The following is a 22,821-nucleotide window of genomic DNA, read 5'->3' on the forward strand; positions in this document are numbered from 1 at the left end:
CCTACTTGATCTTCTCTGATGCTATCCTGGAGGGTTGTTAGGATGCTTCACTAGAGCCTTGCAGAGATAGATGAATTGGATCCCCATTTGGGTTTTTCTGGCATGGGTGGGGGTATAGCCACAGTTTTATTTTGTGGTGTTTGGCTGGAGAGTGAGGTATTGTCTAAAACTTTGCTGTTTTCATATGTTGCTCTCTTCTTCATCTTTTGGCTAAGGAGAGTAGTCTTTTGTTGAGGATTCTGTTTTGTCTATGCCTATTAGTGTTTCTGGGTTGTAGGCTTCTTGTGCTCCAAATATGGAAATAGAAGGCAAAATGAAAACCTAGGGAAGACACCACTATGTAGTTTTTTGGGGTCCTGAGGTCTCTAATTGGTCTGCTTTCTTGCCCTAACTTTCCAAATAAATTTGTATATTTATATATAGTGCCCAGAGATTTTAGTAATACTTAACAGGGGGAATAGGAAAAACTACATCAAATCCATCTTTGAGGAATGAAGGTCCTTCTGAGCCATTTTTTTTTTTATTCGATTGCTGTTAGTTTCATACTTACTTATAAAAGTTCAGGTTAAATGCCTTTTGTTATTGTGTTGCAAATATTTTCTCCCACTCTATGGCTTTTTAAATTTATTTTTTGTATTTTCAGACTTCGAAGCTTGTTTTGTTTTGTTTTTTGCGGAATAGTGACCTTCACAATTAATATAGTAAAATTTATTGTGTTTCCCTTATGAATGGTTTGTGTGTTCTACTCAATGTAAAAAAATATATATTTTTATATAACCTCGTAACTGCTTTATTGATTTTCCTTTCTCATTTAGAACTGCAATCCACCTATAATTGTTTTTCCTGAATGAAGTGAGCAATGGTTTTATATTTTTTCAAGTGAATATTTAATTTTTCTTTCTTTTATTGAAAAATAAAATCCATTCCCTACTGCTGTTCGATTTCACTTTGTAATAAATTACATCCAATTTGTGTTAATCTGTTTCTAGGCTCCCTTTTTTGTCTAATTAGTATATTTCTCTACCCTTGACCAACATAACACTTCCTATATCCCTAAAGCTTTTTGATACTTCTTGATATTGATAGGTAGAGCATATAAACATTGGCTCACTTAACACCTACACATGGATGTTAGAGGCCAAGCAGGGTGAGGAAAGCATCTACAGTTGCCCAGTGTAGAGAATCAACTTGATTATGGTGAGAAGGGCATAGCCAGAAAGATACTTTCTGGCATGTTGGATTGCAAGGGGGTAAGAGGACATGTACACATGGAGGCAACCCAGTACAACATGCTGGAGTTGTTCAGGCAAGTGCCCACATATGGAGGGTTGATCTGACATAGAAATAAAACCAGAACAATGAGAAGAGGACAGGTCTAGAAGGGTTAGAGTTTCAGCAGTGTGAGGAGAGTTTCTATGCAGGAACAGGGAACAATACCCTAGCTCAGGATGTTGGATTCTGAGAGGTGGGCATCCATGTAGAGAAATAGATGATGGCAGAGATGAGAGTCATTGCATACAGGGGGACTGATCAAAAAGGAAATATATTAAGTTAACAGGAACCAAGTTTCTCACTGTTGGATAAAGGGTTTACAAATATGGAACAGAAAAAACTAGAAGCAATAAGTGGTGTTGGATTGTAATTATAGTGTAACCTCATGGTTGTTCTAAATCCCAAACAACACTCAAAGAATAATAACTGAGTGTAAAATATTTAATATGACAGGTAACCTACAGCTCATACTGATACAATATGTGAATAAATTGAAAGGTTAATCGGGAATAGGATATTTTCATATTTTCAAAGTGCCTCCTTAAAAATACTTATTCATTACAAAGGGAAAAAGAATAACTTAAAAGTGAAGAACCTTAGAAGACACCATGAGAAGACTCATCACTAACATGTCTCACCTAATACGCTATAATGAGAAAATTACAGCAGCACTTTCTGCCAAAGATGCTTATTTAAAATTTAATCATAAGGAAATAGCATAACATAGAAAATAGTGGAACATTTTATGAAATAACTAAATAATTGGCCCTTAATCTTCGTATGTGTATGTCAAGGTCTTGAAAACTTGATCAACTATTCTAAACTAGAGAATGCTAAGGAGACATGCTAAATAAGTGCAAGGCATGATTCTAACAGGATCATTTGCCCTAATGGGTATTATTGGGACAGTAGTTGAAACTTCCTTGGGGTCTGAGAATTAGATGGTAGTAATGTATCAAAGTTAATTTCCTTATATTGATCATTAGATTATGATCATGTAGGAGATGATGATTGTAGGAAATAGATTTTATAGTACTGGTGTGAATGGTCATCAGATTGGTAACTCATTTTCAAATCATTCAGGGGAAAAAGTTATTTATATTGTTCTTGCAACTTTTCTGAAGTTTGTGGATGTTTAAAAAATTATGCTTTATAGAATTTACTAGTGAATATGTCTGGTTCCGGTTTGCTTTGTGGCCAGGTTTTTAATCATGTATCCAATTATTCAGCCATTTTAGGCAATTATATTTTCTATTCTCAATTTGGATTTGATGAATCTTATTTTTCTGGATTTTGTACACTTTATTTACATTGTCAAGTTTATTTGTATGAAGTTGTGCCTGATACCCTCTAAAGATTTCTCTGCTGTCTTAGTAAACAGGGTTACCCCCCTTGTCATTCTTGATAGTGGTTATTGGATTCTTCTCTCCTTTACTTGATCAGTTTTGCCAAAAACTTGTCAATTTTATTCGTCTTTCACAAAACCAACCTGTTTTTTGCTCCTCCATATTTATTCACTATACTTTAATTTCTGCATTTATATTCTTTTTTCTATTTTTTTGTAGTTAATTAATTAATTTTTTAAATATCTTGAATGGATGGCTAGCTTATTGATTTTCAGTCTTTCTCTTTTCTGAGGTATGAAGTTAGGGTTATAAAATTACATCTAACCACAGCATTAGCTAAATCCCTAATTTAATTTATAATATGTTAAATATCATTATGCTTCTATTTTACATTTATTAGTTTTTAATTTACACTGTAATTTCTTCTTTGACCAATGGAACAAAAGTATTTTTTGTATTTCCGTATATATTGGGCTTTACATATTATCTGATTGTTATTAATATGTTATCCTATTTCCACAATGGCCAAAAAATATACTCTTTCTGATTTCAATTCTTTGAAATTTGTTGAGACCTTTTATAGCCCAGAATTTGATCTTTTTTTTTTTTATTTTGGCACTTAAAGGGTAAAAACTTAAAAAACTAATAAAGAGGCGTATAAAGACAATCACAGAACCATAAGATTTACAAAGTTTGTCCCAGCAGAACAGAAATGAATAGTTGTGCCTAAAGTCTTGTCCCTATAGCTTATATAGGGTTTCTCTCCAGGGTGAGTTCTAAAGTGAGGAATAAGGTATAGGGGATCACCTAAGACTTTCCCATCATCATTTCATTCAGAGTTTTTGTCCAGTTTGTATTTGCTTGTGCATTATAAGGTTAGTGCTTGTGCTGAAGGCTCTCCCATAGTGAACACATTGATAGGGCTTCTCTCCAGTGTGAATTCTCACATATGCACTTAGGCAAGAAGAATTCATAAAGGCCTTCCCACATTCTTTACACTTATAGGTTTTCTCTCCAGTGTGAGTTCTCTTGTGCACAATAAGATAAGAGGCCAAGATGAAGGATTTTCCACACTGATTACACTCACAAGTTTTCTCTCCAATGTGAGATCATGTATGTTTTTTAAGGGAAGACTGATCAATGAAAGCTTTCCCACAGTCACTGCATTCATAGGGTTTCTCTCCAGTGTGGGTTCTCACGTTTCTGAAGGGATGAAGGAACAGTGAAAGTTCTCCCACATCCCTTACAATCATAGGGTTTCTCTCCAGTGTGAGTTCTTTTATGCACATTAAGATAAGAGCTCTGGCTGAAGAGCTTTCCACAATGATTACACTTATAAGCCTCTTTCCAATATGAGACCTCATGTGTTTCTTAAGAGAAGACTGAAAAATAAAGGTTTTTCCACAGTCACTGCAATCACAGGTTTTCTCTCTAATGTGAGTTCTCACAAATTCTGAAGGGACAAGGGACCAGTCAAAGTTTCCCCATGTTCATTACATTCCAAGCCTTCTTCCACAGAATGTACATCTTTGTGGATATTAAGAGAAGACCCTGGGCTGAAGGTTTTTCTGTAGTCACTGCATTGCTAGAGTTTATCCCCCAGAGGCATTTGCTCATGTACCACAAAGGAAGGGTGTAGGCTGAAGGATGTACCACATTGCTTACACTCAAGATTTCTCTCCTATGAGAATTATTAAGTGTTTCTAAAGGGATGACTCTTGATTGATAGCTTTTCTGTAATCATTCAACTCAAGAGTTTTCTCTCCAGTGTGAGTACTGACATGACTCCTAAGAGTTGAGGGATGGCTGAAAATTTTATCATATTCTTTACATTTATAGCATTTCTCTCTCTTGCAGTTGTCTCTTACTAGACACTAGTAAGGTGCCAGTCTTTTCTGAAGAATTTTCCATAATGATTACATTCCAAGGATTTCTTGCCAGATTGAGTTGGTGCCATTTTTATGCCATTGGATTCTTTTTTTCCCAGGAACATTCTGCATAGGAATTACACCTTTCAACATAAGTTCAGTTTCCCAGTCTGCACAGGTGCCTAGGAGAATTCTCTCCTCTGACCTCAGCTCTTTCTGCTCCACCTTTTTGATTAGGCTTTGTTTGCAGAGATACCCCACTGAGGCCAGGTTCCTAAAATTCTCCAGCATCACATCCCTGCACCCATTTTTCTGATCAGGGTCCAGCAATGCCCACTCCTCCTGGGAGAAGTCCACTGCCACTTCTTTAACGGTCACTGAGTCCTGCGAACAGGTTGCAAGCAAACCTGCAGCCATTCCTCCTGTTTTCCCCTCATGGCCAGGCAGGGTCCTGAGCAGGCAAAGCTTTGGATCCAAGAAGCACAGTAAATCCCACAACGAATAATAAAAGGAAATCCACACGTAGGAACATCATAGTATTTTCTTCTTTGGTGTTTGAGATTTTTTTTTTTTTTTTCCCAATCTTACTAGCAGCCAGGGAAAAACCACAGGTCGTCTGCGCTGGGCCCCAAAAGGCCCCACTCGGATTGACTCGAAAATGAATTTCAGTCACCCGGGCACCCCCTGAAGAGATGGCGCCGTCCCGTGGTCTTGCACTTCCGCTTCCGCTCTGGCGGGGGTAGGAGGGCAGGTTCAATTTTTGTATGTATGTTGCTTGTTGCTAGTATGCCAAAAGTAATGAGCATTTTGTAGTCATTGAGGGCAGTATTCTGTGCATAAAAAATATTTAATTTTTTTTAAATTATTTGATTTGTAGCCATTGAGGGCAGTATTGTGTGCATAAAAATTATTTAATATATTTATATTTGTAAAATTGTAGTCCTATATATACTCATAAATATTTTCATGTGTTAGTTCTATCAATTTTGGGCAAAAGTGAGCTAAGATCTCCAGTAGTATTTGTAAACGTATCCATTTTTTCTTATTGTTCTGTTGATATTTACTCAAAATATTTTAAAGCTAAGATATTATATGTTTATATTTTTGTAATGTTTGTATTCTCCATTTGAATTTAAATGTTGTTTTCTCATCAGATGCCATCGCTTCAATTTTAATTTGCTTTTTCCCCCCTCAAAGTCTACATTGTCAATTATTAATATAACTACACAAGCTTATTTTTGGTTAGAATTTGGATGACATATCTTTTCCTATGACTTAGGTTAACATTTTTCTCTCCATATTTTTATATGTTTCCCTAGAAAACAGTATATTTATCATCTATTTAGCAATAGATGTTAATTGAAGTATTTAATCTATTTCTATTCACTGTAATTTTTTTTAATTTATCAATATTTTGTTCCGTTTGTTCTGCCTTTTGTGTTGTTTTAGTTTTCTAAAGCTGAGGAAATGCAGTATACCAGAAATCAGTTGGCTTTTGCAATGAGGATTTACTAATTTACAAGTTCACAGTTCTGAGGCAGTAAAATGTCCAAATCAAGGCATCAAGAGGTGATGCTTTCTCCATAAATACAGGCTACCTGTGATCCTCAGCAACTCTGTCTCATGGCCAGGCACATGGCAATGTCTGCTGGTCTCCTTTTTCTCTTCCTGGTTTTGTTGCTTCCAGTTTTTGGCTTCAGTGGCTTTCTCTCTGTTTTTGTCATTTCTGTTTTCTGTGTGTCCTCTCTCAGCTTCTCTGGCTTTTCTTTCTGAGCTTCTCTGGCTTTTCTCTCTCAGCATAAATGGGACTTTTTTTCTGTGTCTTCTTTCTGTTTTTTATCATCTTATAAAGGACTCCAGTAAGAGGAAACATGATCTTTTCTGGGGTACATACAATTTCAAACCATCACATGTATTGTTTTTGTTTTTGCCATTTTGCTTGCCTTATTTTGAATTAACTATTTTTATTAGCCTGTATTATTCCTCTGTTCATTTCTTGGTTATATATTGTTTTATGATTATTGTTGATATTACAACATGCATACTTGAGTATAATGTTACTTGATACTTTACCATTATCCCCCAAAAATGCAGGAACACTGTAACACTAATTTTTGTACTTTAATGTGTATATATTCAACCCAAATAAGCATGATAATTATGGTTGCATATGGTCACTATATATTTAGATTTACCAATATATTTACCTTTGCAATATCTCTTTTTTCATTCCTTGATTTCCAAGCTTCTAAATGAGATTATTTTATTTCTTCTTTAAAAAACAACCTTGTAATTTCCATTAGTGGAGATTTCCTGATAATAAAATTTTTCAGTTTAGTTTTTTGGGTGGCCTGGGAATACATTCATTTCGTTCTTGAAGAATGCTTTTGAAAGGCATTAAATTCTAGGTCAGCAGTTCTTTTCTTTCATCAGTTCGAAAATCTAATTCTGTTGTTCTTTGTTCACCAAGAAACTAATTCTCAGTGTAACTGTGGTTACATTTAAGAGTAGTGTGTAATTTTATGCCTCCTTCTTTTCATTTTTGGGTTTCAGCAGTTATTTTACAACTCACTATGGTTTCTTTAGATTTATCCTACTTAGGGATTTTAGGGATTCTGAAGAATTTGAGGTTTGAAGCTTCTAATCATTTTTTGAAAATTCTTTGCCTTTATCTTCTCAAATATTCCTTATCTTTTATTCTCTAGTTCTCTCTTTCTCTTCTTCTGGGATTTCAGTTACATGTTTGTCTTAGTTTCCCAGAGCTACTGTAACAAATTACCACAGACTAGTTGGCTTAGAAAACAGAAATTTATTATCTCACAATTCTGGAGACTCAAAGTCCAAATCAAGGTGTTGGCAGGACCATGGTTCCTCTGAGTTCGGTAGGCTTCTGGCAGTGGCAAGCAATCCATGAGGTTCCTTGGTTTGTGGCATATTTCAGTCTCAGCCTATATCACATAGCTCTGTGTGTGTGTGTGTGTGTGTGTGTGTGTGCGTGTGTGTGTGTTTCTTACAAACGTCCAAATTTCCTCTCCTTATAAGGACACCAGTCACATTGGATTAGGGCTCACTCTAAGCCAGTTTGGACTCATCTTAACTAGTGATATCTTCAGAGATCCTATTTACAAATAAATTCACATGCACAGGGCCAGAGATTAAGATTTGAATACATCTTTTTTGAGGGAACATAATTCAATCCATAACAATGTTTATTTGATTTTCTCAACTGAATTTCCTCTTTCTCTGACACTCTTCTTTATATATTTTTCTTTTTCTCCATATTTCATTCTGGATATTTCCTTTTCTAATCTGTATTTGATTTTTTTATTGTGAACTTTAACATATATACATAATAGTGGTGCATTTATTTAGGGCTCTCTAGGGAAACAGAATCAACAAGAAATATCTATGAATATAAGATTTATAAAAGTGTCTCATGCAACTGTGGGTATGCACAAGTTCAAATTCCGTAGGGCAGGCAGCAGACTGGCAACTCGAATGAACGTGTTTGATGAACTCCTCAGGCAGCGAACTGGCAACTTCGATGAACTCAGGAAGTGCTTCGCTGGTCAACCGAAGAAGTAGGTGAAAGTCCTCTGTCTTGCTTAAAAGTCTTCAACTGATTGGATTAGATCCAGCTGATTGAATTCTCTCATTGTGGAAGACACACCTATTGTTGATGTAGTCAGTCACAGCTGCAGCCAAATGATTGATGATTTAATAAACCAGCCTTCTGGTTTGTTAACCAGCCACAAATGTCCTTGCTGTAATGGTTAGACCAGTGCTTGCTTGACCAGACACCTGGATACCATCACCTGGCCAAGTTGACACATGAACTTAACTATCACAAATGGTAACTTTTAAAGTACGATTTCACAAGTAGTTAGAGAGTGAATTTCAAAGAATGTCATGGGTCACAGTTGCACAACTTCAGCCATATCCATTATTGTAAAATATAACATACATACAGAAAGGTGTCAACTTTTGATGTACAGCTCAACAAGCAGTCATATAGGTATTTTCAAAAATTGTTACGGATTACAATTCCACAGTCTCAGTCCCTTTCCTGTTATGCAACACAAGGTATATACAGAAAGATTAAGACCTTCAAGGCACAATTCAATGAGCAGCTATTGAGAAAATCCCAAAGGATGTTACAGGCTATAGTTCTACCCTGTCATTTGCCTCCTTCTAACCATTCCAACACCCTAGCATCCAAATATATATAGATAGATAGATAGATATAGATACATGATTATATAAAGTTTCAGTATTCATAGACCTTTGTTAAATTTTATCTTATTTCTTGCTACCCCTTTTGTATTTGATTTTAATAATCCCTTTTTCATCTTCCCCCAATCTTTTATTAAGCCCCTCTTTTGAATGGTTTCAGTTCTAGAGTTTACATATAGTTCTTTCATAGATTCCACTTCTTTATTGACATTATCAGTCTTGTTTTTGCATACCTTGAACATAATAATAGCTGTTTTTAAATTCTGTTAAATTCATTATTTTGCTCTCTATGGATTCATTTCTATTGTCTGTATTTTTCTCTCATTTTCATTGATGTATTTGATCATTGAAACTATCTGAAAATGTTAATGGAATTTAAGCACTGATATCAATCAAGTTGTGAGATTTCTTTTGTCTCTTGGTTGAAGAAGGTGGGAACAGAGCAAACAAGGTCATCTAAATCCAGTTTGGGGGGTTGGGATGATTCAAAGCTGCAAATCAGTCTTGTGAGAACTGGCATACATCAAGTTTACCCTCAGTTGTAGAGTGTAAACCCTTGGTATCCCATAGGAATGCCTGCAGACATTGAATATACCCAGGCACACCCTGGACTCCCTACTTATGTAAGAATGTCAAAATTACTGCTCAGTTATTTGGCTCTCAGCCTCTTCTTCTGAAATTGATAAAAACTCCTGGGAGAAAAGCATCTCCAACTGTCAGGCTCAATTTTTATTGGTTTCCATATTTCCCCTCATCTTGGCTACTGATTTCATTACCATCTTGACTCTGCAGTGCTTTCAAGCAAATGTCTCTCTCTTCCCCAAATTCCTAGTTGTTCTCAATTGGAAAGTTAATTTGAATTATTTAGTCTAATATATTTGAAAGTGGTAAACCTGATGTTATCTCTTTATAAGGTAGCAGATATTACCACCTAAAAATTTTCTTGTGTTTTTTGGTTATTTCTTAACTAATCAGCATTCAAAAATACATTTTGAAGAAATATTGATATTTCTGCAATATATTCTCCAAAACATACTGATATGTTGTGCTCTACATTCATTTTAATTGACTCTTCAATTTCAGTAGCAAGTTTGATTATGTTAAGATATTACATTTCTAGTGTCTCTCTTTTTTATCACTGAGATGAAAGAATAACTTAATCAGTTAGGATTAAGGGTGACTTGCAGATATGGAGAGGGAGAACTTTATATTTATCATGAAGCAATTATATCAGTACTTCAGTCCCAAAACAACACCACCAATCAATCATGGCTGCTTTCTCTTCCATTTGTTTTGCTTCCACAATCCCTATCCACCCCATATCCAATTCCTAGTTACTATTCCAAGTGGTCATAGACCAAACCATGAATTTTTCTTGTTTGTGGTCTGTTTATAGTCTACTGAAGTTTCATTGACACATGCTTGGCTATCAAGAGAAACAAAAGCCTTGTGAACAAAACGATTCTTCTAGATGTCTCTCAATAATAAGACTAACATATGCATCAGGTTGATCCAAAAGGCTTCTTATTCCTCCTCGTCCCTTACCTGCAGAGTCTCTGGGGGTGGGAATATATAACCTCCCAGGCATAGTTGCTAAAGTTTAGCTGAAGGAAACTCTCCAGTTATGGGTCCCCTCTCCTGCTTTAGCAGTCAACATTCACCAGCTGGTGAAAGGGACCTGGGTAGGACAGAAAGAAAGGATCCATTACAGACTTGGAAATAAAATAACTAATTTTTAGAAAAGGATTTTGGATGTAGTAAGAATAAGATTCTAAATAAAGGCAGCACTTGGACTTAGGGTTAGCTACATTTTATAAGAAAGTTGTTTGTAATTCTAGGCTTATTCTGTAGTGGTGAGTTTGTTGGAAAAGTTGAATGCTATCATATTTATCTAGAAAAATACATATTTTACAGTTCTGCCTGTAAACTGCATCTCTATTTATTCAGAGAACTTCAAAATTATTTAAGTCAAACCTAAATATTTTATCTTAGACTGTCTAAAATATTTAATGTTTACTGTCAGATGTCTTTGTTAAATAGTGGGGGAAGTATATTTTTATTTAAATTGAATTAAGTTTTTGAATTTGAATAATTTCCAGCTCTAAGGTGAAAATAATTCAGTAAACTAATAATTTTGACACCTTAAAATTAGCAATTCAGATTTTACAAAGATAGTAAAATCATCAATTCTCTAAATATATAAACATGCATTCCCTGTGTGAAAAATGATTTCCAGAGAATCTTAAAGCCATTGTGTCTTACCAGAAGTGCTATACAACTTCCTTCTTATTTGTTTTGACAAGATGACTTTTATTATTGTTGGTGATAATTGCAAATTATTTACCTAACTACCTTTTTGTTTTAATAATTTTTATTAGAGAATTTGTAGGTTTACAGAAAAATCATGCAGAAAATACAGAAATCACATATATCCCCCATCACACATTCAGTTCTCCCTGATAGTAACATTTTGCATTAGTGTCGTAACTTTGTTATAATTGATGAAAGAATATTATTTTATTGTATTATTAACTATAGTCCATAGTGTACATTCAGGTTCGCTATTTCTGTTGTACAGTCCTATGGTTTTTTTTTTTATTTTTTTTCTAGTAACATATTTACAACCTGAAATTTCCCTCTTAAACCCATTCAAATATATAACTCAGTGGGGTCAATTACATTCACACTGTTGTGCTACAATCACCACCATCTGTTACCAGAATTTTCTGTCAACCCAAACAGAACTTCTGTACCAATTAAGCATTAACTTCGGATTCCCTATGCCCCCCCCACCGCTGCCACATTCTTTACCCTCTTGGTAACCTATATTCTAGTTTTTGACTCTATGAATTTGCTTAATCTAATTATTTCATATTAGTGAGACCATACAATAATTGTCCTTTTGTATCTGACTTTTTGCACTCAATATGAGGTCTTCAAGGTTCATCCATGTTGTCGTATGTATCAGAACTTAATTCCTTTTTAAGGCTGACTAATATTATATTGTAGGTATATACCACATTTGATTTATCCATTTATATATTGAGGGACATTTGGGTTGCTTCCATATTTTGGCAATTGTGAATAATACCAATATGAAACTTGGTGTGAAAATATCTCTGTGAGTCCCTATTTCAATAATTTTGGGTGTATACTTAGAAGTAGGGATGCTAGGTCATATGATAATTCTGTATTTAACTTTCTGAGGAGCTGACAATGTGTTTTCCACAGCAGCTGCACCGTTTTACATCCCCACCAACGAGCAAGTGTTCCCGTTTCTCCGCATACTCTCCAACACTTGTTATTTTCCATTTTTTGCTAGTACCTATGCTAGTGGGTGTGAAATGGTATCTCATTATGGTTTTGATTTGCATTTCCATAATGCCTAATGATGTTCAGCATCTTTTCCTGTGCTTTTTGGCCATTTGTGTATCTTTGGAGAAATGTCTATTCAAGTCATTGTCCCATTTTTTAGTTTGGTTGTTTGTCTTTTTGCTGTTTGAGGCATAGGGTTTCTTCATCTATTTTGGTTATTAAGCCCTTATTTGTATGTGCTTTCCAAATGTTTTCTCTCATGTAGGTTGTCTTTTTACTTTCATGATGAAATACTTTGACACCAAAAATTTTTAATTTTGATGAAATTCCATTTGTCCATTTTCTTTTCTTTGGGTGTTCCTGCTATTGATGTAAAGTCTAAGAAACCATTGCCTAACACAAAGTCCTGAAGATGCTTTCCTTATGTTTTCTTCTAGGAGGTTTATATTTCTAGTTTTTATATTTAGGTCTTTGATCCATTTTGAGTTAATTTTTTTTTATTGTGTGAGGTAGGAATCATTCTTTTGCATATGAAGATCTAGTTTCCCAGCACCATTTGTTGAAGAGACTATTCTTTCCTCATCGAGTGGACTTGGCACCCTTGTTTAAAAATCAATTAGCCATTGACAAGGTTTGTTTTTTAATTCTTAATTCTATTCCATTGTTTTATATTACAGCCTTTGTATTAGTACCATGCTTTTTGATTACTGCAGCTTTTTAATAAGTGTTAAAATTGGGAAATGTGATTCTTGCATCTTTTTTCTTCTTTTCAAGATGGTTTTGGCTTTTCAGGCCCCTTACCCTTAAACATAAAGTTGATGATTGGCTTTTCCATTCATCAATTTTTATTAGGATTGCATTGAATCTATATATTGCTTTGGGTAAAATTAGCATCTTAACAACATTTAGTCTCCCACTATATGAATGCAGAATATCATTTCATTTTTAAGGTATTCTTTGATGTCTTTTAGCTTTTTTTTTTTTTTTTTTTTTGTAGTTTTCCTTGTATAAGTCCTTTATGTTCTTGGTTAAATTTATTCCTAGATATTTTATTCCATTAGATGCTTTTGCATATGGAGTTTTTAGTTTATTCCTTTTCAGATTATTCACTAATAGTATATAGAAATTCTATTGATTTTTGCATGTGATCTCATACCTGCCAATTTGCTGAGTTCACTTATTATTAGGTCCATCAGTTTTGTTGTGAAAATTTCAGAATTTTCCATATGCAAGATCATGTCTTCTGTAAACAGGAAGAGTTTTACTTTTTCCTTTCCAATTTGGATGCTTCTGTTTCTTGTTCTTGCCTAATTACTCTGGTTGGAAATTCCACTACAATGTTGAATTACAGTGGTGACAGTGGGCATCCTTGTCTTTTTCCTGATCTGCTCCAATCTGCTATAAACCCTGTGGAGAATTTTTCATTTCAATTATTGTGGTATTCAACTGCAGTATTTCTGTTTGGTTCCTTTTTAAAATTTCTTTCTCTTTTTTGATATCATCATACTGTTAATTGTTGTTTTCCTGATATCCTTTAGTTCTTTCCCTGCATTTTCTTTTATCTCCTTGTGGATCTTTCTTTCTTTCTTTTTTTCTTTTTTAATAAAGTCTTTGTCCAGTAAGACAAAGTCTGGTCTTTTTCACTGATGTTTGTTACTTTGGATAAGCCGTCATTTCCCATTTCTTTGTTTGTTTTGTAGTCTTTTGGTATACACTGTACATTTTAATATTTAAAATTATTTCTGGGATTTAGTCACTGACCTGTCTGTATCTTAAGTTTGTATTCAGCTAGTGATATGACAGTAGCTGACAAATAAACATACATGGCAGCCAGCAATCAACTTTCACAGTCTTTTCAAATTGGTTCTCTGTTGACGAGTGCGCTTCTTCAGAGTTTTGCCCTCTTTTCAAGAAGTTCAGCCTGATTCACATTTGAAATTCAGGGTCCTCCTTGTCTTTTCTGAGCTAGTGTTTGTCTTTGGCTAGTGCTTACTCAAGGCCTTAAAAATTCCCCCATTTAAAAGTATTTGAACGCCCCCTCTACTCCATATGAAAGAGACATTTTTCCCTTCTCAGGTGCTCTATTGTATGACTTAAGCATGCAATCCTTTGCCCCAGACCACTTTGACTTAATTTTTACACTGCTTTTCTTGTCCACAAGCTGCTTCTGTCCACAGGGCAAATTCTGGGAGGGCAATCCTGAGATGTTTCCTTGTTCACTTTTCAGGCTGCAACTCAAGAGATTGGCACCAACATACAGGCACCCCAGTATGTGCACAGGGGTTATGCTGCTCCCTCCATAACAGTCCCAGGGACCCATAATGGGAGCACAGGGTGGCTGCACACTGCATCAGGCAGGGGGGAGAGGAGAGGTGAGCAGTGGTGCCATGCATTTCTCCTACCACTTTTGAAGCTGTATTTTCTTGCTTCTTCACTTTGCCAGTTACTACAATCTTTTAATTGTTTTCTGAGGCTTTGGGGAAGATGGCTCTGCCAGTTGTTGCTAGTTGTTCAAAGATACTGTAGGGGAACAGCACCCTGGAGCATCTTACACCCCCATCTGGATTCTGCTTACCTTTTTATCACGTATTTAAAATGCTGACAAGTAATATGTTTTTTCATAGTAAAATGTTGGTAAAATATATTTTGAAAAAGTTAAGTTTTTACACTTAATTGAGAATATTTGTTCAAAACACCTTGGTTCTTATTGATATTTAGTATTTACTGAGCATTCAATATGTAGTATGCAATGCTTTTTCTGTAAATGATTCCCAATGAAATGGAAATCATTTTATTCAACTTTCATAAGCAAGGGATTCTCTCCAAAGATGTGTGAATTTATGCATACTGATGATCTGAGAATGATCAATAGCACCTGTTTTCAATTAAAGTACAGGAAATACCCTTATATTGCATATTTTATCAGGAAGGCAATATGGGAGATGAACACTAATATTTCACGAAGCTGCTATATCACTTTCTATAGAAAAGGTAGGACAAATCAATCAACTTTTGGGAAACAACTTAACTTGCACTCATTTTATGTGAAATATTGCACTACTTGTTTAAAGGAAATATAAAGTAGGAACACTTACTTCTCAAAGTCTTTGCACTACAATTCGTGGCATACTGGCATTATGGGGGCCACAAAGAACAAAATTGATTCCTTTGAATACTCGAGTGAGAAGAAATATCCCTGATAGAAAGTGTAACAAGTGAGAATTTGTTAAAAGAAGGAAAATCTAAAAATTAAAGGGGAAAGGGATACTTTTCCCTTATAATCTATTTGGGAGATAAGCAGAGACATGCTTCATAGAGTAGAACATTCATCAGTCTGTTAAATAAGGAGAATGGGGGGGAGGGGGAGCCAGAAACTAGGTTTTGCAAAAATAAGTAAATCTTCAAATCCCCACAACCTTGAAAATATACCTTTGGCAGCTTTCCAAGTCAATGACTATCTTGGGTAGAATGTCCCAAATCTTCAAAGGATTCTCAGGATGGGTACTCATAACATTAGCCCTATAGGCCCTGAGCCAAATATTGAGAGGTTTTTGGAGACACTGACCCACTTTCCAATGAGTAGTCTTGACAGTTTCAGGAGTAAAAATCAAGGATAGGTCAACTGTCATTCTTACTTCTTCCCTGGCAATTCATTTGGCTTTGCGCAGACCTACACATAAAGCTTAGCATGAAACCAGTGTGAAGAGCACTTGAAATTGAAATGTTTGAAATTTCAAAGGACTTAAATGAAGTTGGGTAGCCTGGCCTCATTTTCCTGGTCAGCAAAGGCTTTTCAGAGTGTGAAAGCATACAGTTTAAAAGTTTATTCTACATGTGTAAAAGGAACATCACATAGACATCTTTTTTATTAAAGCTGGAAAATGGAGTGCTTCATTGGGGAAACAAAATTATCTCTTTTCTCAGCTTTCTGGTCTGTAGGTACTTTCCTGAATTCAAAGTCAGAAATGTTTAAATGGTAAAGGCAATATATTAGCAGGTTTCATCAGCCCTCTGAAATATTGGAGGGTCATTTTCATGAGTATGCTCATATCAGATCTGTTCTGTCCACTCTCTAAAGAGCTAGATTGCCTTTCTGAGGTTTGAGTCAAAAATTGAAGTCAGCATTTGTTAGTAGTATTGTATTTTAGACAGTGAATGACTGAGGACATTGTCTTCACCTAGGGATTTAGAGTAGATCCTACCAGGGGGACAGGCCAGGAACATTGATTGGAGCTGGGTATCCCACCTAAGGAATAAGGAGGGTAGAAACAGAGATAGTGCCTAGCAGGGCATCCTTAGAGAAAACAAGTACCAAGCCAAGAAAAAAAATCAATTTGCAAATCCAAAGGCCAAGTCAGGGTCAGAAAACTGCAGACAAACCCTGGGCCAGGACCTCTGAAGTAGGAGGAGAAGGTAGTTGGGATATGTTTTGCTGACTCTAAACAGCTTTTGCAGGTGGGATTCAAGTTTCCTGGCTTACTGTTCTTTGCTTGCTGAGAAATGCATTATGTTTGAAAGGGTCAGGCTGAATCAAAGGCATGGAGTCAGGACACACTTGTAATAAACAAGATTGAAGTCTATGAAATTAGGTAACTTAGTGAAGGCTTCAGCTATTATGCATTCTATTATCCTAGTGAAGAAATTCAAATTTATTTGTAGGGTCTGCTACAGAAACAGATTTCAGAGCATTTTCTTTTTGTCAAAATTCTTGTTTTCCAGATTCTCTTCATTATATACCAACAACCTCAGTATTTGTTAGTAAAGTGTTATATTTTAAAATTAAAAGCAAACAGTAATCTTTAATGTGCCTTAAACTAATGCTGCCTTCCACGATTTTGTACAATATCAAGTATCACAGTAGAGGGCCAACCGACCACTTGGATATGGTACCTATACTTCCTTTACTGGAAATTACTTCAAATTACAGACAGATGCACCTGATCAGGGGATACTACTAAAAAATTCAACTCTCTATATAGTGACATAATGGTGAAATTATTGGTGGACAAAATGTCAAGAATAAATATGATAACTCTGCTTTGATTCCTCAATGAACAAAAACAGCCGGTGTGAAATGCTGCATTTAATGTGTCTAACATATGCTTTTGTTGGCTCATTCAACACATCACTTGAGTTGTTCTAAATGTTCTACTTTTGACATACAGGGATGCTCCCAAATTTTATTAATAAAGACAAAAACAAGTTTGAGTGTATTGCATGAGGAAAATTATCAGCACTTCTTAAATTTCTACTTTATTCTGAACACTGATATTCTGATGTTGCACATTCCCATTATTCTTTACATTATGTGGACTCAAAGGAAATAAAAAGAAATGCCATGTATCATAAAAAGTATAATTTCAGGCAAATTGCACAGATAATAGAAAACCATGGACAAAATGTAATATAATGCATCAAAACGTAGACCTGAAAACTCCTTTCATTGTACTGCTAATAATTTGGGCCCAGAATGATTTGATGATAAAGCCACAACTATGTGGTGGTAACATTTAGATTAAGAATACCAGGGCTAGGAGAGGGGATGATTCAATGTAATCTCAACCACACAAAGCCTATTTACAGGGAACAATTTTCATTAAATTTTCTTTTAATAAGGAAATTGGAAACTATTTTTAAAAATCAAATCAACTTTTTTTTTGGTTCCAACAATGTGTGATATATACATTCATCTACAAAGGAAGTGGTATTTCTTGTTAAACACTTAAACAAAAATGTACTGGTTCCAAATAAAAATGCAACAAAAATTCTTTCATTATTATATTAGACTTGTGCCACTTAAATAATAAAGTACAACCATCAGAAGTTTAATAAATTGGAAATTTTACATCCATATCAAAATTGACAAATGATAAGAGAGCAAAAAGCTCAATGTTCACCATCTAGCCACAACAGTAAATATTGCAGAAGTGATTTGCATTCACAACAACGTGCCATATGCCTTTACTTTCTCATGTTTGAATTATGCTTCTTAAACTATATTGCATCAATCTTGAAGAATTATATGACAGCAAAGATCCTTGAAAGCATATCTGATTCATCCTGTTGGCTTCAGCTGGGAATGCATAAAAGTCATGCTAGACAGGTGAGTCTTATTATTCAGTAACTACACAGCAGTAGATTCTGCAAATCCTCTTCCACATAAGCCCATTCTTGAATTTAGTGACCTTTGCTATCAAAACAGTCCTCAATATATGTGACTGGGTTTGTGCTGCTGTAGCTTAAATTTATTTCCTCAGTGGAAATAGAAAACAATATGACATTGTACATTTATGATTTTATCAGTGAGTTCCATGGAATGACACTTAAACACAAGAACCCTCACTGGAAATCCCTTTCATATTGAAATTAATCTTTAAATATAGATTTGTATTACATGCTAGCCTCAGCTTTCTCTTTTAAGAAATAAATTTGTTCACTCATCTGATAGATATTCTTCTCTATTACAGTATTATTGTTTTTTAAGGCTTAAGTGTAGAGTTTCAGTGTCCTATTTTAGTTTCAGTATTGTGAGGAACAAATTATGAGTTCTTTACCTGGATTTCAGTGTATTGATTTACTCCACCATTTTGGATTCAATTCTCTCTGTAACAAGAGAGCAATAGACTCATTGCCCCACGAGATTTACCCTGAGTCATACATCATGTAGTAATACAGAGAAAATGCTATAGAAAGCAATATCCAAATAAAAAGATCAACTCGGACAGAAAAAGGCTGGAATGCCTTTCTAAAGGTTCTGCAAGTCTTCCTTAAAGTCATGATGAAAAGCAGTATTGGCAACGTCTCTGAAATATTTCCCACTGCCATAGTCCAATAATCCCAGGTTCAGGAATTGTAACTGCAATACCTCTATTTTAGGATGGAGAATTAAGCTTAATAACAAGGTTTGTTTTAACTGAATTATCATCCAGGTTTGTGACAATAGCGTCTAGGCACATCCAGTCAAATCTGTCACTGATGCTTATTATTATCTTCTGTAACCTTCATCTTTTCTGATTTAATGATTTCAGTTCTAGGAAAAGAACCACCCTACCCTAACCAAATCAAGACTTTGAGCTAGCCTGATATGTGGAAACTCTTTCCAAAAGATCTCTTTAAAGACAACAGTCACGTTTTACTGTTTGTAACAGGACCTTCTTATTGTATTCTCTCCTCTTTTCTCATTGTTTTAATTGCATATATACAAAAATGTGCAAGTGCTTAGACGAATTGGGATTATATAGCAGATCCTAACCAATTAGAATAATATAAATAACTCATTTAAACATTTATTCAAAATCAATGCATTCATCCAGTTAGTAAGCCTTTCCCTAGTGTATGCTAAATGCAGTGCACCTTGGTAGATGCTACAAGTTCATATATATGTTCAATTAAGAAAAGTAAGTATTTTGGAAAAATCTTTTACAGGAAACATATACATGTATTTGGTCCTTTGAATTAATGTTTTTTTTTAATAAACATAATGTTTTTTCTTGTACCTGGCATGTTTTAACTAGCATTATGTTTTAGTGTATCCACATATTATGTATAGCTGAAGTTTAATGATTTTCATTGCAGTAGAGTTTTTCATTGAATAGTTACATGACAACCATTTATCCATTCTAGTCTTGATGTCATTTATCTTTTTTCCGGTTTTTAAGTATTACAGATAATGCTGCCATAAACATTTTTGACATGTCTTGCTGTACATTTGCACCCATGTATATTAGGAGTGGAATGGAATTTCCAGATCATAAGAAGTGTATACATTTAAAGTTAATAAATAACATCATAGAGTTTTCCAAAGTGTTTGTACTAAATTTTACTTGCACCAGCAGTATCTGAGAGAGTCTTATTGCTCTAGATTCTTGCAAAAACTTGGTATATTCCATCTTTACAGCCATTCTGGTGGGTGTGTAGTGGTTTATAATAGTGGTTTTAATTTTCATTCTCCTGATGATTGATGAGGTCATGCACCTTTTATATTTTACTTGCCATTTTGATATCCTGTTTTATAAGGTTCCTGTCCATGTCTCTTGTCCATTTTGTTTTTGGATCCTGTCTTTTTTTGCTATTGTTTGTAGTTTTGTTTCCTATATTGTGAATATAAGTCCTTTAAAATTATAGAGATAGCAAATGTTTTTCCCCATTCTGTCTTTTCTCTTTTAATGGTAGCTTTTGATACATAATTTTAATGTGTCCAATTTGTATCTAATATGCAATTACATGGATCTATTTAGCACTTAATTTTAGCTGTTTCATTTTTCAGCTCTGTAGTTTAGTTTTTTAAAATATATTTTCATATATACTTTCCATATGTATTTTCTGCTAAAATTCTTAAATATATTAAGAATAGTGGTTTTAAAGTTTGTATCTGATAACTCCATTAAATAGATTCCCTGTGGGTCTGTTATATAGTCTATTGTTTGTCCTTCTCCTCTTCCTCCTCCTCCTCCCTTTATTTATTTTTTATTTGCTTATATTGTTATTTAACTTTTAATTTTTGTCTAATCATGTTTTTAAACATAGAGAAATGATTTGACGCCTAGGATGATATTACTCACCACAAAGATTGATGCTTGCTACTAGCAGGTTGGCGGGATCATGAACAATTCAGATCACCTTGATCTAATTCTGGCATTGAGCATGTTCCAGCTGAACTGTCTTCAAATGCCAGTCTTTTCCACATTTTCCTTATTCAGGGTGTATGGATGTGTATCAGTGTCCTCTCTCCTTATGCTCCCTGTTGGGGATTGAATCAGGTCCCCCCAAAAAACCATGTTCAGATCCCAACCCATGTCATATTTGTGCACCCATTTGTAAATAGGACTTTGATGATGCTATTAGTTAAGGTGTGCTCAAACCGGATGAGGGTAGGCCTTAATCAATATAGCTGAAGTCCTTTAAAACAAAGGATATTGGACACAGGAGAAGCTATGGGGAGCAGTCAGAAATTGGAAGTCAATGTAAACCAGAAGAGAAAGGAGATCTTGCCATGTGCATTGCCTTGTTACAGAAAAGCCAAGGAACTCCAGCAATTACAGGCCAGCCAGAAGATACCAACCCTGCAAGGAAACAAGTCTTGTAGCCCCTGAAACCATAAGCCAATAAATCCCTGTTGTTAAGCCAACACATTATATGGGATTTGTTTTAGCAGCCAGAAGTCTAAAGCACTCTCTGAGCACCTATTTTTTGTTGTCTAGTTTTTTGCGGTTATCAAAACCATGCTCAGATTATCTTCAGATATCTTCAGTCCCCATTTGAGGTTCAACTTTCTGAACTTCTTTCTTTTTCCAGACCTTCACTGTATAATTCTTCATTGCCTAATAGTCTTGCAATACTTTCAAGCTGAGTGCTGGAAATTTATTCTAAATCTGAAAATTGGTCTTAATTTTTTAGTTTGCCACAAAGTCTGAATCATTTAAAAAAGTATTTGTAACTAATAGAGATAGTAAAAAACAGAAACCAAACAACAAAAACCCTCCATTAAATCATACCCTTTAAAGATAGAGCATAATTTTCTTTATGGTATGACTTATTCTTCCCTTAAAGAAATATTTTCCCATGTCTTTCTATACCTCAAAATTAACCTTAAGGAGCTGCTAAGTAGTGTAGTTTTCTACAACCATGTGTTCCAAATTGTATTTTGCAGTACACTATTTGTGAAGAGAGGCTGTTCATAGAGGAGTTCTCTTAATCAACCTCCATTTAGTGGATTTGTCAGATCCACTGACCATATCTGCTTCTTCTGGAAGTTATTCTGAGTGACATACACAGTTTGCTGATTACTTGTGGTTACTAAGATCTTTTTAATGTGCCTCTGCATGTCTGCCTGCACCATTCAAGTTGAATAGCTTATTTATACCATAAACTGCTGAAGTCTGAGAAATAAAAGTTACACTTTAGTCAGCATTTTTTGTTGACTCAGCAGCATCCTTAAGCATTTTTCAGTGTCTGGATTCACTGCTAAATTACAAATACTGAGAAAGGCAAATGCTAGTTATGCCTCACCCTTCAGAAATAGTGTTGATGGATCTAGTCCCTTTATATTTGCAGGTAAATTGAAGATTAAAAAAAAAAAACAAAACATACTTGCACACACAATCGCACGTACAGTTTGTACCTTACCTTATTTTATCTGTTTTTGAAAAGTTGATGCCAGTTTTGTCTTCCTTACTTTCCAAAAAGTATACTTCTAGAACATATTTATATGTATTTTATTATCCTGTGTACATACACATCATCCTTATCTAATGTTATCTTTTCAAAACAACTAATCATGGGGCATTCATAAAGTTTTCCTTTACATTGCAGTGTTTAAAAATAAAGTATTTAGAACGGGGCATCCCACCTTCCTGAAAATTCAAATCTCACTTGATAGTTAAAAAGCTTTTTGCCCTATCCATTTAATCATTTAAGTTCTACGCTTGAGAATCCCACTGTGTAATTTTATGTAGTATAAAGTTAACATTTATAGTAAAATTCAGTGAGCTATATTAAAGGTCAGTCAACCTTCAGAATCAGAGATACCTTATTTCCATCATGTATTAGGTCGACGATGGTCTTCTTTCTCCATATAAAATGTGTGCTACATTTTCATTAACCGTTAAGATACATTAAAAACTCATAATTATGGGAGTAATGCCATCTTTTAAATAGTGCTAAAAAGTTTAAAAGTACACCTCTCAAAAGACTTACATAATATGCAAAATAAATTATTATGCCACCCATTTTGTGCATATTAAGTAAGCTTCCTAAGTTACTTGTGCCATCAGTTTATTTCACTCAGC

At 34.8% G+C, this 22,821-nt stretch overlaps 1 pseudogene; it reads right to left on the reverse strand.

The window, feature by feature from the left end:
* Positions 1-3,451: 3,451 nt before the first annotated feature.
* Positions 3,452-4,903, reverse strand: LOC119535116 (annotated as a pseudogene).
* Positions 4,904-22,821: the final 17,918 nt, after the last annotated feature.

Source organism: Choloepus didactylus, chromosome 5 (genome assembly GCF_015220235.1).
Source record: "Choloepus didactylus isolate mChoDid1 chromosome 5, mChoDid1.pri, whole genome shotgun sequence".
In the NCBI taxonomy this organism is placed as follows: Eukaryota; Metazoa; Chordata; class Mammalia; order Pilosa; family Megalonychidae; genus Choloepus; species Choloepus didactylus.